Below are 14,111 nucleotides of genomic sequence, written 5' to 3'. Positions count from 1 at the left end.
CTCATCCCTCATCTATATCTAAGAGGGGGGTTACCCAGGTTGGACCTGTGGGAGCGTCTTAGTACTGGGCCGGCGTCTGCCTCCTCCGGTGCCCTGCCCTGGCCTGTCTGGAACATCAACCCCCAAGTTGGCAAAGGGGGCCCAGAGGTCCTACGGCTGGCAGATTGGGACGGTTCTGGCATGGGGTACAATAGGCAGGGGCGAAGGTGGTTACGATGGAGGGTGCGCTCGGGCCCGTCTTTCCCTTCGGGTCTGATGTTGTAGACAGGGAGGCTTGCATCAGGACGGCCAACTACCACATAGATTCGGTTTTCCCACCGGTCACTCAGCTTCCCTTTGCCTGGTCTTCTGTGGTCCAGCACTAGGACGCGTTCACCTGGAAGCAATGGGGCATCTCGAGCAGTTTTGTCATACAACCTCTTATTCTTCTCTGCGGCCTTTAGGAGGTTTTCAGATGTCTTGCTGTAAGCATATGACAGCTGCTCAGCATGCCTCGCAACCCACTCAGTAGTGGTGACTGCTGTTTGTGCCCCTGTCGTGCCGGTCACCATCTCAATCGGCAGCCTTGTGTGGCGGCCGAACATTAGGTATGTGGGTGCGTATCCTGTGGAACTATGAATACTGTTGTTATAGGCATGAACTAACCCAGGTAAGTATTCTGGCCATCTATTTTGTTTCTCTGCTTCCAAAGTGCCAAGCAAATTTAGCAGGGTCTGGTTAAATCGTTCACACCCCCCATTTCCCTGAGGGTGGTAAGGGGTAGTATGACTCTTGCGACAGCCATAAAGGTTACACAATTCTGCAATCACTTTTGACTCAAAATTGGGGCCTTGATCTGAATGCAAGATCTCTGGACAGCCAAAAGGCTGTATAACATGATTCCCCAGGGCACGGGCAGTGGTGGTGGCTGTTTGATCAGCAGTGGGAATAGCCCAGGCATATTTAGTGAACAGGTCTGTTACAACTAGAATGTTCTGATACCGGTCGGTGGGCCGGCTCAGGGTCAGAAAATCCATGGACACAATATTTAATGGTGCTTTGGGCACAATGGGGACTAATGGGGCCTTAGTCTCTGGCTTAGCCTTTCGCAATACACACCGGGGGCAGGTTTGAGTCCAAGAACTAACAGTTTCTTCCATACCTGACCAGTAGAACCCCCTTCGAAGAAGTGACATCACCCTCTCCACCCCCTGATGGCCCGTTTCAGAGTGGTAGGCCTCCCACAGGGCCTTTGTCTGGTCTACAGGCACAACCACCTGTTGGAGAGTCTCATGAGTTAATGAGTCTTTTACACTACGGCATAACACACCATCTCTCAGGTACAGCCGCCTCCAGTGGTTCAAAAGTTTCTTTACCGGTTCAGGAAGTTTGACACGTTCGGGGCCTTTAGGTAACCAACCTCTGTGAAGGTACTCCCTCACAAGTCGGAGTGTGTCGTCCTTCCCTTGCAGCTCTTCCCAGCGACACGGGTCCCACCCCCAGCCTGTGGGTACCATCTCCGCCGAGGCCCCGGGAGCAATCACTACTCCGACCAGCAATTCCTCTTCGGGCATCGGTTCCGCTGGGTCTTGTTCTGAGTGTGAAATAGGCAACCTGGACAATACATCGGCATTAGTGTGGTCCCTCCCTGGTCTGTATTTTATGGTATAATCAAAATTCGCCAGCTGAGCAGCCCACCTCTGTTCGACAGCCGCCAGTTTTGCTGTCTGCAGGTGTACGAGTGGGTTGTTATCAGTTACCACAGTCACTTTGGCACCCCACAGATAGTCCTTAAACTTTTCCACAATGGCCCATTTCATTGCAAGCAGTTCAAGCTTAAATGAACTATAATTGGAGTCATTACGCTCTGCAGGACGGAGGCTGCGGCTGGCATAGGCTATAACCTTTTCCTGGCCGTCCTGTTCCTGTGCCAGGACCGCCCCCAAACCTAAATGGCTAGCATCAGTATACAGGGTAAAGGGGCGTGTAAAATCAGCATAGGCCAATATCGGTGCTTTAAGCAGTTCTTGTTTTAGCAACTGGAAGGCAGCCTCACACTCATTAGTCCAGTTAATGGGCGGCGACCCACCCCTTTGCCTGCGGCTCTTACCCACCAAAAGTTCATGAAGGGGCTTAGCAATCTTAGAAAAATCCTTGATAAAGCGCCGGTAATACCCCACAAACCCCAAAAAGGAGTGTACCTGCTTCGCTGTTGTCGGTGGGCTCCAGTCTTGGACTGCGGCCACTTTCTCGGGGTCAGGCGACACACCTTGTCCACTCACCACATGGCCCAAGAACTTAACTTCCTTCTGAAGGAATTGGCACTTTTCTGGTCTGAGCTTCAAGCCATAGCGCGCCAGGGACTGGAACACTGTCTCTAGATGACGCAGATGTGTTGCAAAATCAGGGGAAAAGATTACCACATCATCAAGATAAACCAAGGCAGATTCAGTTAATTGGTTACCCAAACACCTTTGCATCAGCCTCTGGAATGTGGCTGGTGCATTACATAGCCCGAACGGCATCCGTTCAAACTGAAAGAGGCCAAGGGGAGTTGTAAACGCCGTCTTCTCCTTATCTCTTTCCTCCAGCTCCACCTGCCAGTAGCCACTGGCAAGATCTAATGTGGTGTACCATTCGGCCCTGGTCAGGCTGGTGAGGGAGTCTTCGATGCGTGGGAGGGGAAAAGCATCCTTGTGTGTCACACTATTCAGCTTGCGGTAATCCACGCAGAACCGCCAGGCACCACATTTCTTTTGGACTAGGACAATTGGTGCGGCCCAGGGGCTACAGCTCTCCTTGATAACACCTTTATCCAACATACCTTGTAACAAGGTGCGCATCTCCTTGTAGAGGGTAGGGGGCAGCGGTCTAAACCTCTCACGGATAGGGGCAGCATCACCTGTAGGAATATGATGTTTAGCAATGTCAGTGCGGCCATAATCTTCTTCATGAGCAGAAAATACATGTTGCCACTTAGCCAAGAGTTGGTTGAGCTGCTGTTGTTGTTCCTCACTCAGGTGGTCACTATGGGGTAAAAGGCTGGCCAACTTGTCCGCCTCCACTGAGTCCTGCCCCTGACCAGCCTGGACGACCCCCACCTCTACCACCCCTGGACTCACTTCCATGAGAGAGACGTCAGTGCCCTCCCTCACACTCAGTGGATCCACAGCAGAGACCGTGGCTAACTTTTGGAGTTTGTACAGAGAGACTGGGTAGGGGTTAACGTTACGCACCCGCACAGGAACCCTCCCCCCTTTTACCCTTACTAGGGCCCTAGATACCTCGACTCCTATGTCTCCTCCAAAAGGCTCCACTAGGGCACAGGGGTTCTCGAGGCCTGGTGGTGCTGACACTCGGGCCCACAGCAGGGCCTCACTCTGTGCTGGAACAGTCACTGCATAGCGGCAGGCAACCCGGGCGGTGCCTTCCCACTGTTCTTTTGCCTCCGCAGCTTGGATCCTCCTGCAGTCCGCGAACACATTCTCCCACTCTTTTCCAAGGTTTCGTACCTGAGGATTTGGGCAGAGTCTGTCTCGTTCATTAAACATTTGGTCCCAACAGCCCCAGATCACATTCATCCCCAGAAGGGCTTTATGCTTTCCCAGGCAGTCATCTTTCACTATGACAATTCCACGTGATGGCACTGTTATCCCCCCAACAATGAAATCTGCAACCATATATCCAACATAGGGGATTTTAAGTCCGTTGGCAGCCCGTAGGGTCAACCATGGGAGGTCTCCGTTATTAGTCTGTTTATCTTCAAAGAGTTCTTTACATAGACTTTCGCTAAATAATGTGACCTGGGAACCAGTGTCTACCAAACATTTAACATCTACGTTGTCTACTTTAACCTCTGCTACAGGGCAAGCTCTAGCAATAGTGGCCTCTGCTAGGTTGTGGATAGGGTCGCATTTGGGGGGTCCGGTCACTTGACCCACAGTGACCGGCGGAACTAAAAACCCTGTGGTGCCTCCCTGCGGGGGCAATGACGCCTAATATGGCCTGGTTCTCCACACTGATTGCAAATAGGGTGGCCACGTGAATCCCACTTAAACTCTTGGTTATTGGATGGGGCTCTGAACCTCTGCCTCGACCTACCAGGATCGTCTGAATAGGCCCTAGGCCGAGATGTGGATACAGGAGGGCATGGAGAACTATTCATTTCTGCTCGCAACTCATTTACAAGTGCCTTTGCTGTTTCTGTCAGTTGTTCTTTCACCTCTTTAAGTATCTCCCTACGAAATTCTTGTTTCCAGTCATTAACATCCTTTGGTAGAGAGGGGTTAGGTCCACTTACAGCTAAGCATGAAGGTTCTACTGACCATTTATCATCCTGTTCTTCTTCTAATGCAAGGGCTTCCAGTTTTACCTCGTCAAATGACAGAGCTTGACGTTTCCTTACTTGGCGCCTCAGCTCTTGCCTGATGGGCCCCTCTCGTAGTCCCATGATGAACTGATCACGCAGAAGAATGTCACTGTGTTCCAGGCCTGTAGCATCTTTGCGCTTCAGCCTAAAAAACAGTTCTCTGAGGCGAAGAGAGAAGGACCTAAGGGACTGGTTAGGTTCCTGTCTACAATTAAAAAATTGTGCTCTTAGGACAGATACATGTGTGGTGTCACCATACAGCGTAGACAATACAGCAAATATTTTCTGTGGGGTATTTCTACCAGTTTTCTCTAGAGTCAATATTTCTCTTTTTGCCTCGCCATCCAAAAACCCCATAACCAAGTCTGCTTTTTGGGCATCATTGAGTGGCTGGAAGCTTAACATGGTCTCCATTTGCGCTTGCCATTCTCCCAATTTGACCTCCGACCCAGAGCCACCAAATCTCTGTACCCATGACATTCCCATAACAAAGGGCATCATTGTAGCTTGCTGACCTGCAGCCTGTTCTGCGGCTGACTGTTCCTCCCCAGGCATGTTGTAAGGTGGAATTGCTCAACTCAACAGAAATCCTGCCGAACAACGCCAAAATGTCACCGAGTGTAAGGACTGTGCCACTGTTTCTGTTGGGAGCAAGCACCTCACAACAAACCCAGGAGAGGATTAAGATTTTTTAAAAATACGTCTTTATTACAAAAATTAAAAAGCAGAATAAAAAGATACTCCAGAGAGTCCAATGTAAACGGAGAGTCCAACAATCGCTGTGGTCCACAATGAGTCTTCATCCAATGGGTCCCCGTGCAGTAGAGGCCCAGTATCTTGGGGGGATAAGTACAACAAAATATCCGTCAGGGCCACTTAACTACCTACAAGTCGCTAGCCGGACTGGCTGGTTTAGGGCAAAAATAGTAGCTTTTTTGGGTGGGAGTTTACAAAATAAACACAGCAAATCAACCAAGCAAATAAACCAAAAAAATCCAACCAAGGCAACTACTGAATAACAAATAGGAGGTCGAAACTTCCATGCAACTTAATAAAACCCAACCCAAAATTACTGGGATTTTTGTCCCTGTAGCGACTAATGGCGGGATGCCCAAAGTTAAAGGTAGTTCCCCAGGATAAAAAGTTGTAATAAAATAGCTGGCCACAGCAGTTGCAGATGGTATACTAGGCAATATGTTTATAGCGATAATAGAGGGGTACTTAGCTGGAGGAAGGGTGGAACGTGTCCCCACCCCTCCACTTTCATCCACGGCTTCCCCCTCTTGCCCCGTGCGTCTCCGTTGTCTCTCTCCGGGCGTATGGCGACCTGTCCGTCCAGGGTGGCTGCGGCAGCTTCCTCCGTTCCGGCAACCGGTACACGCGTCCGCGAGGTAAACCACCCACTGTCCGCCGCGCCGGGACCAAGATGTCTGCTGTAACAGCCGTCCCAATGCGTTCTTCCACGGTGTTTCCCTGGTGTACCAGCTGCTGTCGACTCAGCCGCGCTCCTCGTTCTGCTCGTCTGCCGTCACCTAAAAAGAAATTCAGACAAAGAGACCCCAAACTGCCCACACCTGTGGCCTAATTACTCACACGTGCCGTGCATCCAGGGGAGGGTGTCAATTACGCCAGGGAGGCGCATGCGCACACACACACACACACACGTCACCCTGTGACACATGGTCACCCGTTACTATGGACGCGACTGCATACGTCAGCTGTTGTGCTCTCTCTGACTGGTTGAAAATAGGCGAAGCTCATGGGTATTGTAGTAGTTGTCATAGAAACGAGTGAATACTATGACATAAGACACATTTTAGTCAAATATTAAGCTAAACTATTTACCTTTATTGTTAGTAGGAGCAAAAGAGAATGAAATAATGAAATAATCTATACCTCCGTCACATATCATGAACGTACACACTATGTGTGGGCCCTAACTACTGATAGTGAGCGCGTTCCCCGGCAAATGGCGACCGCATTTTAACATGCAATTTAACTTCGCATTCCCTGTATAAACCAATAACACTACAGTTGCCCATTGAGACTAGGCCACAAATCGGACAGCTACAAAAAGTTGTAAGACTAACCAGGGGTGGACTGGCCATCGGGCACACCGGGCATTTGCCCGGTGGGCCGATGTGCTAAGTGGGCCGACAGTCCCCCGACACTTTTTTTTTTTTTTTAAATTATCTACTGACCATAAGATCAGTAGATCAGCGGCCCGATTGACACTGGGCTGGCCCAATCACATTGCTAAACAACCCCTTTTGCGTAGTTTGGTCCCGCCTGCATAATGATTTCGGCAAATAAAGTCGTTGCAAGAGTTTGTTTACTCAGCACCGGGCCGGCCCCTTGAGACACGCTGCTCTGCGGCCCATTGGTTATTTCTCTTCACTGACACGGGGCTGGCCCAATCAGATCACAGCCTGTGGCTCGGTGAGCCGGTGTGCAGTGCAACGCGGGTCGAACGTTATCTCATAGGATCTACTGAGATGGAGAGAAAACGCAAAAGTGGCGCAGAGAAAGTGCGAGAAAAAAAGCGGCTGTCAATTTTCAAATCATTCCCGATGGTAGAGCGGACAGTGCCCCCGTTTGCCATGCAGGAGACCGGGGGTTCAGTTCCCCACTCAGACAAAAGTCAGTTTTCACTTTATTACCTTACTTTGTTGTTAACCATGACAGTGAAGTGATTCTTATCATTCTGCCTGTCACTGGCTAGATGACACACGCAGTGGTATTTCGGGTTTCTGTAATTTTCATTTCTGTACTCTTTTTGTGAATTTGTTTTGTAACCCAGAGGCCTGTTGCACAAAACTAGGGTAAGGGATTAAGCCGGGATATCTTGGTTATCCTGGATTAACTTATCCTTGATCCGGTTGCACAAAAGTAGGATAGTGGATAGCAGGATATGTTTTGATATAAGTTACCATGGAGATATATTCTGTGGAGCTAGCCTGCTCCAGACCAGGCTAAGTTCCAGGATTTATTTAATCTTATCCCTTATCTCAGTCAACAGTCACCACAAACGGAAACTAAACGTTATTCCACTGCCCACTACGCATTATCACATCGACAACTTCCTAAAATAATCGCCTAAGTCATTTTTTCAGGTTTTTCAAGAGACACAAACAAATTCACCAAAAATTAACTATGATATTTATTGATAATTTCACTCAAAAATGTTATATAAAAAAAGATGACTACTGACATACTAAAAACAATGTCAGTCAATTATGTAACATAACAGAAATAAACGACTTAGGCAAATTTCTGAACATGCCTTTGTTGACTTAGGCAATTGTAATATGTTATATGCCAAAGTTATACTAAACCTCATCACTTACCAATTGAGGATGAGCCCTGGATCATTGAAATAACTTCACTGGCAGAGAAAATTTTCTTTCTTCTTGATACCGCTGCCATCTTGAAATGCTTAAAATAGCCAGAAAACATTTTTTTTTTTTTTTTGCAAAAATAAAAACTACCAAAGTCACAGTTTTTGCACACAAGTGATTTAGGCAGTTATACTTCAGGGGTAGAATGGCATCACCTGTTCTGATGCTGGTGATTTCACCAGAGGTGGCCAGCATCAAGAGGAGATGATTTAGGCAAAAAACTCATTTTTGACAAAAAAAAAAAAAAAGAAGACTTAGGCGATTATTTTAGGAAAGTGTCAAAACTAGACCCCCTGTCATTTAAACATTTGTGATCATTAATTTGATGATAAATGATGATTTTAGATGTTGCAATATTAGATAATTTACAGTTTCCCATAGACTATAAAATACACATCCCATGTAAATATAAATACACATCAAAGAGTAACATGACATTCCTTTATTGAATAAGGATAAATCAAAGCAGGTAAACAATCAGCTCCTTCACACAGTGACTCTACATGATAGAAAGCACAGAATCAAAGCATATTATACAATACAAGAATAAAGACACATTCAAAGGTCTGTATGTAATACACCCTGCATGTCTGCACACTGAAATAAATGCAGGACAAATCTATACACAACAAATGAACAGACAAATGAATGGATGCAGTAGCAAGCTTGTATACACACAGTATACAGCACAAACGACATAAGAGGCCAAATCAGTTTAAATACAATTAAGCATTTTTTTTTTAATTCCTCTGCCAATGCAGGCCATATTTAACTGAAATTCACAGCATGCATCTCTGCCACTGCAGGACATATTTAACTTAAATTTAAAGCATGCATGTTAACTAAAATAATTTAACACATATTGGTCCCTGAGCAGCCGACCACTGTCGTCATCAGGGAAGATGCAGGATTGTCCCAGTCTGTGTGATGGCACTCTGGGGGCCCTCTCCTTCCTCAGGCAGGCCACACTTTGGAGGACAGCACAGGCCACAGTGATGTCACATGCCCTCAAAGTCCTGACTCTTAAGTCCTGAGGACAGTGAAAGCACCTTCAGGAGGCCAAAGGTCATTTCAGTCCTGGCCCTTGTCCTGGCATGGGCAGGACTGTAGGCCTGCTGTGCTCCCTGGGGGTCTGTGGTGTCAGGAGAAAAGGCTGGCAGGCAGACCCCCTGTCCCCTAGCAACATACCAGAGAATTCACCTGTCAATGCAAAATCTCGTCATCACAACCTCATAAATAGAGTGACATTCTTGACACAGCCATGATGTAAAAAGTGGTTATTAATAGAGGTTGTGTGGCTCACCTTGTGACAGGCGCTGATAGATTCCAGAGGTCTGAAAGACTTGGGAGTCATGGACTGAGCCAGGCCACTTTGCCACAACATTGCTGATCAGACAGTCAGCATTGCAGAATCTGAAATTATAAGATGAAGACTATTAAACCAATCAACTGACATCACAAGCAGTGTCCAGTGTTCATTAATTGACAATATCAAAAAGTCATGTTCACCTGAACATAATGCTGTGAAAGGATTTCCTATTCACAAAACCCACCTCATGGGCACCTGAGGGGGATTTTATCTTGATGTGCATGCAGGGGAGCATGAGGGGCAAATATAAGGATAACATAAGAGGAACTTTATTTATCCTAAAGTGAAATTCAATTCAGTCAGTGAGCTCATCTATTTATCAAATTGTTATACAGTCTGAAGGAGTTACATTTACACAATTTCACTCACATCTGCAGTAAATTTCACTTACAATTTCAACTGATTAATAATCAGAGGACAACTACGTTTTCGGAGATGTTAATTAACTATTTGGATTGTAATTGTGATGGTTTCAGCGGAACAGTGAGTGTGTATTTGCGCACTACTTACGCATTCAGGCAGTCTGCAGTACTTTTCTACGCTTTCTCTCGTTGTTTGATAACAGTGGCGGTGTTGTCCTTCTTTTTTATTTGATCTTTCACCTCCTCGTAAGCCTCCATAAGGATTTCTGCCTCAGAGGGGGAGAAATACGCTGCTCTCGCTGCTATGGTGAATCGGTGAATCTGTGATCGATGGCGGGGTCTACTGAGGAAGCCGCGTGCGCGCACTTATCCGGGATAGGTTTCAGCTGGCTTGATGAATCCGTGTCTGCTGATCCTGGCTTGGTGTGCAATCAATTGAGCCTGGACGCTCGTGTTTTGGATTCGTTGAGCTCGGCTCACTCACTTATCCCGGATGTCTTAATCCTACTTTTGTGCAACAGGCCCCAGGTGCTAAATTATTATTATTATTATTATTATTATTATTATTTTGCCTTGTTTTGTTTTGGGTTTTTGTTGTTGTTGTTGTTGTTGTTTTTGCCTTTTTTAATGCCTTGTTCTAACTTTATGGGGAGATATACATACCAATCGAATCAGATTCAGATTTAAACAAAGATTTGTGTGGTATACTTTGTTTGTCGCCATGATCTTCCTATCTGCAGTTTGGGCTCATTGTCCATTCATGTTGATAGGCACCTGCACTTACTGATCTGAAATAGGTGCCCAAAAGGTGTTGGCCAGTTGTGGCCTGTTCAATAGAATAAAAAAGTTCAATTCCTATTCATCTATTGTATTTTATTGTTCCACTATAGTACTATAGGCCAGTATGATTGGGGCAGCCAAGTAATTTGACATATTTGAACATTTTTTTAAAAAGTAACGTAATAGTTACTTTTCCTGGTAATTAATTACTTTTTAGTAGAAGTAACTAGTAACTATAATTAATTACTTTTTCAAAGTAACGTGCCCAACACTGCTGATGGCAGCTAACTAACTGCATGGCATTATGGTTTTAAAGAGTTGCACAGTTGGTATACACATTTAAGAGAGCAAAAAGACCGGAAAGGTGTGTGTTATCGAATGTGGTGGGCCAGTCTGGTCCAAAATGCCCGGGCCGATTTTTTGTCCCAGTCCGCCCCTGAGACTAACTTAAGTGTAAATAGGCGACATTCTGCTTACAAGTTTTAGAGTAAAGGTTGAAATTCAGTAGGATAGCATGGCTCCTTGTGGCAAAAAAAATTCGTACTCAGGTCATAGAATCTCAGTGGTTGAAGAATTTCTAACGTTAGCGGTCCCAACCTTGTTTTACCTGTTAACCGCCCTCAGTTATTAAGCATACATTAATTTTAGATGTCGAATGCAAGGGTGATGCGCTATGCATTAGAATGAAATAATTAGCTGGAAAGTCTGTATGTAAACTAACGTTACCTTAAATTCGCCGATAAAATCACGACAATTGCAACTGATTTTGTACGTAAACGGCAAAGTAAACCAGCTTTGTTGCATAACTACATAAAATCGTTGCGATTATTAAACATAAACAAATAAAATTAAAGACAAAACTTGCTGGACTTACCTGGGCTCCGACGCTCAGTGAAATCCGCGGGTCACTGATGAGACACTCAATGCACCAGGCTGTCGTTATTTACACGACCGCTAGAGGTCGCTTTACCTTGACACGTACCCATGGGTCGTAATATGCTGCTTGTACAAACGACCTTCTGTGTCGTTTTTGGAATAATAGATATGTATTATGCTGAATCAAATCCTTATTTTATCAGGATTGGTATGAGAGGAATATATGGTCTGTAGTTGATTTAATGGATGCCAGTGGTAATCTCCTGGATTATTCACAATTTTGCACTAAACATAAATCCAACCCTTCCAAATCAGACTTTATTAAATTACAAAAAGCTCTTCCTCACAAATTTGTTTTTCTAACGAAAAATATATTAGCGCACCAACCTATAATACCACAACAGGCCCCATTGTCAATACAGGGGATCCTAATCCTGGACAAAAAATGTAACAATAACCTCATTAGAACCTGCCTTACTGGAATAATGTTCCCTGGCAGACAAAACAAAAATGACATACTACACAAATTTAATAAAAAATCAATTGAAAAAATAAGAACAATGTACCTGACTTTCCCTATACCCCCAAAAGTGAAAGAAACACACTTTAAAATTATGAACAACATTTATCCTTCTAAAGAATTACTTAGATTACATTTTAACATTGATGACAATGTATGCACATTCTGTGAAAACGACATTGAAACTACGGACCATGTTTTCTTCTCTTGTGGCGTAATGCAAATATTCTGGAGTAATCTTCATAAGTGGATTAAACAAAAACTTGCATTGTTTCCAACATCTATCTGTAGAGATGACGTAATCTTTGGTATGATCTTGAAAAACAAAAATGACAAACTCTGTTGCAATGTAATCTTATACCTAGCCAAATTCTTTATCCACAAAAATATTAAAATATTATTATTCATATTAAAATCATCCCCCGAATTCATCGTATTTATAAAGGAATTTAAAACATATATGAAATCTCTAAAACTTATAACAACAGTAAAGGCATTATATGACATCTTAAAGAATTTCACCACTGAATTGGATGGATAAAATCAGTCTGAATTCCCCCGTGTGAAATCTATATATTCTCTTATTATATTAGTTTATTTATTTATTTTTCATTTTCTTTTCATTGTACCTATTCTGCTGTTTATTTTATTCAATCTGCCCTTGCCTTTTAGTGAAGCACCTTGGGATTCTGCACTAACATTTATTTTATATTTCCTTGCCTTTTTTTCCTATATCTTTGATTTATGTACGATGGAAAAATGCCACAGTTGTTTATCTTATGCCTTCTTAATAAATAAAATAAAAAAAAAAATAATAATAATCTTTACTTTTATTTTTAAAAAGATTTAAATCACATTTAACTACTGTTTAAAACTCAGAAATCACAAATCAGAAATTACTTAGACATCTCACATTTACAGACCCTGAAGTTTTTTGTTTCTTTCCTTCCTTTCTCCACATTGTTATTTGTTGTTCACTGTAAATATGGTAATTTCTTTTTTTTGTTATTTTTATACTGAAGTGTATTTACAGCAACGTCTCTGCTGAAAATGTGTGTTACCTTTATAATTCATGTACTTGACTTCGATCTAATAAAAGCGAAAAAAAGACGGGTGTCGTGTTGTCTTCCGTATGTGGGCGTGGCTTGTACACGCAGCTCAGTCAGTGGAGAGAGTGGCGCCACCGGAAGCTCAAAACGCTCGCCGATCACGTGGTCTATGTAGCCCCCCAAAAATTCCAGGAAGTGCTCGGCGGGCAATAGAAAGCAATAGGAATAGGACTTCCGGCAAGATGGCGTACCGGGTGCATCAGAACTTCTGAGCGCTGTATGCAAGTCCCAGTTTTTCCAGTAACTTCACCGTCCAACTGCCTTTATTTGACCCTTTGAGATTTATGGTGTTTCGAAGTTCAACCTTGACAAAAAATCTGGACCATGAAACCAACCGCTCAAGCCTGCCGGAATACGACTGGTACCCACCACAACTACGCGGCTAAGATGGAGGTTTCGACTGAGAGCCTGAAAAGAAAAGATCCATTTTCTCCGATAAAAAAACAACCGACCGCCAAAATGAGAGACCAGACCACTGACGATGGAACGAAGGTCGTCCTGGAAGCAATAAAACAGCTCACTGATAAAGTGGATAATCTCGGCACCCAAATACAAAAGAACTCAGTTATGCTAGCTAGCATGGCTAAAGCAGTTGAGTTCAATGCGGCGGAGATCAAAGACTGTAAAACTCAGCTACAGACCACGGAGCGGGAGGTGTCGGCGATAAAAAAAAGACAGTGCTGAGCTGATGGAAAGAGTCCTGGAGCTCGAACGGTATAAGCGTCGCTGGAATCTGAGAATCCGGGGGATACGGGACAAAGAGGGAGAAAATATAAGAGAAGTTGTGACTAACCTGCTGACAAAAATCTCCCCCCCATGGACCCCAGACATCAACCACATTGTGGACTCGGCTCATCGGCTTGGCAGGCGAGAGGAAAACAAGACCAGGCAAGTCATCGTCCAATTCACACAGAGAATACACCGAGATGCGCTGTGGAAGATGACCAAGGATTCCTCCATCTGCAAAGAACTTGGGATCGGCTTCACCGAAGACCTCTGCAAGGCTGATAGGGAGGCTCGAGCAGCACTGTGGCCAAAGATACAACAAGCACGGGCGGCTGGAAAACGAGCTTACTACAGAGGAGGAGCTGGATACATCGATGGTCACAGAATCACTTAAAAACACAATAGTCACAATAAAAACACTTGAGGTATACTGACGGTTAAAAACCATGAATATATAAGCACTAAACAGGGTCTTAATCTTTCCTGATATAAGAAGGTTAGATGGTTAAGTTAAAGATATTTTGATATGAAAGGGACGTTGCCTAAAGTTATTTTTTGGGCCTTTTCTTATTTCTCCATTCAGTTAGACTTCTTACTATTTACTAGCGGTTGCTAGTGGTGGT

The sequence above is a fragment of the Myripristis murdjan genome, chromosome 17 (assembly GCF_902150065.1).
Source record: "Myripristis murdjan chromosome 17, fMyrMur1.1, whole genome shotgun sequence".
Taxonomy (NCBI): domain Eukaryota; kingdom Metazoa; phylum Chordata; class Actinopteri; order Holocentriformes; family Holocentridae; genus Myripristis; species Myripristis murdjan.
The sequence above is the reverse complement of the archived record's forward strand: the minus strand, read 5'-3'. Positions refer to the sequence as shown.